The sequence below is a fragment of the Protopterus annectens genome, chromosome 3.part0 (genome assembly GCF_019279795.1).
Source record: "Protopterus annectens isolate FY-2018-M chromosome 3.part0, PAN1.0, whole genome shotgun sequence".
Classification (NCBI taxonomy): Eukaryota; Metazoa; Chordata; order Ceratodontiformes; family Protopteridae; genus Protopterus; species Protopterus annectens.
Window position 1 is genome coordinate 1,253,381,667 of NC_056731.1, and position 4,117 is coordinate 1,253,385,783.

A 4,117-nucleotide genomic window follows, 5' to 3' on the forward strand; every position below is an offset into this window, starting at 1 on the left:
TTCTCTCATTTCTGGGAGTGTTAGTAACATATTCCAATATTTCCTAATGACTCTTGCTATAGCCTGAGTCCTATTATTATTAGAAGGTACATATCTTAATTTTGAACATGTACGTTCATGGTTCTCTAAGATAACTCCCATTTGTTTGTCAGACATCTTAAAATAAGGTGCTGTTTCATAGCTCCTCCCCATTATTACTTCCTCCATTATTTTTTGTATCATATTAATTTATATTCCTTCTCCATAAATTCCAGGGCCATTTTATCCATTTGTAGTGTACTGGTATCATCATCAGTATTCTGCCTACTCACCCTACAAAGTTGACTCTTAACTATTCCCCTAAAGACATGGGGTGCATGCATGCTCATCTTATGTGTGTATCTGCTGGCATGAACATCTTTTTTATGTACACTTGTTTTTATACTATCATCATTTTCTCCAATCTTATATCCAAATAACTAATCCTATATTCGGAACATTCCATTGTAAAGTGCAAAAAGTCTATACAGCTGTTTAAATAATGCACATACTCCTTTAATTCCATTTCATCCCCTTTCCAAAGTAAAAAACAGTCATCTACAAAGTATTTGTAAAAAAGTACATTAGGATTAACAAACCCTACACCATTATAAATATATTCACTTTCCCAGTTACTCAAAACCAAATTGGCATATGTATTTGCCATGGGTGTACACATGGCCACCACTGAGGTTTGTAAATAGGGTTGTCCATCAAACAAGAAAATATTGTTATTTAAAACAATTTCAATAATATGATAAATATCTTCTATATTACTATGTAACATATCAGTTTCTCTATTTAGAAACTCTCATATTGCTTCTATGCCATTTAAGTTAGGAATCACTGTGAAAAGTGAATTAATATCTAAACATACAAATAGAAACTCCACATTCTGATATTTCTTGAACCAGGTAGCTAATTGTATCAAGAAGTCAGCTGAATATTTAACATAACTTCTACACATACATAAATACTTACTTAAAAAGCTTTGTATATAAATAGAAAGTGGCTCGGTTATCCAACCCCTCCCCGAGACTATAGGTCTCATAGGGGGGTTGGATATAGACTTACGTAATTTTGGGAGCCCATGAATGAAATGTATTATAGGACACGGCACTGAGAAAAAGGTAAACAATTCCAGGGTAATCTCATTTTGTAATTGCATTTCATAAATAAATATATTTATATCAGAGATACATTTTCTTAAATAATTAAAATCAGTATTACAAAGCGTTTTATCATCATTTGAAAAATTCTGCATGCTTTTCATATATTCATTTCTATTAACAGAACAATTACCCCTCCCTTATCAGCCTTTTTAATAATTAAATTATTTTCAGATTCTAACTTTTTCATTGCTATTTGTTCACTTTTAGATAAATTATAAAATCTCCATGGTCTCTTATTATACACTTCTCTGATCTCTCTCTCAAATAAATCATGAAATGCTGTAACACTAGGTATACTATGGGGAAGAAAAGTGCTCATTCTTTTACATACTTTAACATATTCTATATCAGCATGTTTAAATAACAATTTCAAGTTTAAATTTCTAACAAAAACGTTTAAATCAATCAATGCTTCAGGTATACTATTGCATCCACTTGGTATAAATGGCAGACCTTTCATTAACATATTTACATCATCTGGTGTTAAAGAACAACCAGATAAATTCACAACGTTCCCAGAAACAGTACCTGTTTTGGTCGCCCTTCCTTGCACTGACCCAGTGGGCTCTCATTCTTCCATGTTTGGGATTGTGCTTACTGTAGTAAAATCAAGTTCACTCTAACATTCCACACTGCCTGTCTGTGGTTGTTACAGGGGTCTGGCAGAGGTATCTCTGTATGTTTTGGCCCCACATCTCCAAAAAATACTTTCCATATATTCTTATCACTTCTATGAGGATATAATTCTCCACACGACTAACGTTGTCTCTCCAGGGTCTTTTTCCCTGCTGCTGCAACATTGCCTAACGTGCAAGCACATGTTAGGCAAAATTTACACCTGCCTCACATGTATGTAGCTTTAAGTAATTATGGATCATGCATTGCTCTGAATAATAAAAAAAATGTTTATTGACAAATACAGTGAATCATTAATTCTGAACTCTGTATTTGACTTTCAATAGTGTCTTTGTAATACACTTCCCTGCAGTGAAAGATATGCCTATAAGTGTTTTCTATTAGAGTGTGGTACAGTGTGCATTAAATAATTGCTCATGTATGTCACTCCTTAGTTTAATGAAGATGGCTTATAGTATGGTCCTAGTCATTACTCACTGACAGAGACCATTGTCTGCCTTAAGCCACTTCATAGATATAGACAGCACTGTAAATAGCACCATACACATTCACAAGTCCTTCATCTGTAAGCAGACAAATATTGTAATCTTTAATGTCTAACTAGTAAATACAGGGTAATGTTGAACAGGTGACAACAAATTATACTAATTATAACATTTCCCTAATAATTCCTGAGTATCCTTACTTTTAATCAACTTTTTGGTTTGTTCACACTTGTCATCAACCTTTGCAGAAGTGCGGAGCCCACTGATGCCTAAATTTATGATCTAAAGCAGGAGGGTATAAGCTGGAGCTCATTTAAGAAGTTCTCGTGCAAATGAGGCTCAGCCCTGCTGAGCTCTATGAATCACACAGTAGCATACATGTGTACCTGCTCTTATTGTCAAAGCTGCATTCAGTGTGTCATGGAAGAGCTGTTCTTTGCTCATGCATGTGCCTGAGTGCCAGTCACTGTTTGGTCAACACAGAGGGGTGGTCTCTCTGGCTGTTACTTCATCCCATTTCATATCCTGCACCTTTGAAATTTTATTCTTTGTTTTACTTCTTCTAACCATTTAGCATCTTTGTTATGTTCCACAGGATCTTCATAAATACTTTTCCAAAATGTATATAGTTTTTCTTTTTTAGTGGTCTTTCAATTCCTTTTACCTTGTTTCCCAGTTCTCTATAAAACTTTTTTGAGTCACCAATAAATTGTTTATTTTTGTACTTTTCCTTTATATTTATCTATGTATCTTCTAAGTTTTTTCTGCCTGTGCTGATATTTTTAGTTTATTATTTGTGTTAGTAAATGATAATTCCTGATCAGTTATAATACTGTGCATTGCTTTTATCATGTCTATCTGTCTGAGTATTTTTTGTTTTTTTATTTGTTCCCTCTTCTATACTCTTCTAACAGTGACACTTCTTGTCTTAATTGCTTTATAGTTTTCTCGATTCGATACTTCCATGATAGTATTAAATTTCAGGTCTATGTTAAATCATCAAATGCTTAAAAAAGTGAATGATGATTTATCGAACCCATGTAAGTCAAAGCTTACAATCTCGAACACTTAGAACAGTGATTTTTTTTTTGCAAGGGAAAAAAATCGCTGTTCCAAAAAAATATATATATATATAAAACATTGCATAAAGTGGGGGGCTGTGCCACCCACACACTCCTACTTAAATATACCAACTCCGAGATTGCACTACAGTCACTAAAATGGCAAAGTAACAGAAGTGGACAAGCAATTCCTTTCACAGGGAAAGAATTCGCTAATATGCAGTTTCGCTATTTTACCTTTTCGTGCTTTCAAGTTCTATCAAGACACATTTGAAAGAATACGTCTTCGATCATTTAATAGGAACCCTTAAATTTCTTCCCTTCCTTACCCTTACTACCCTGTGTTCTTGTGGTAGAATTTTATCTGTTATTAATTTAGCTGCACAGTAATATATCCTGTTTACTTCTGTTATATTGCATTGATCTCTATGGACAGTCCTAATTACTGTGTTGATTTGTTTTATCAAACTTCTAACTTTTGGGGTTTTATTGACCTTCTGCAGTCTATTTCTTTCATTGATCTTAAAATGTCTCTCTATCTCTATTAAATTAAGCAACTCTTCTCAGCTCATTTTTGTCTAAACTGAGGGCACATTTTTTGTTTTTCATTTTCTGCTGGCATTCTATACAATGTTCTATAGCATCTTCCTGTGGCACATTCTCTTCAATTTCATCCTGTGCCATCCATTGCTCTGTCATATGGAAACCCATTAGCCTATCACTCCACATAATTGACTATGCCAGA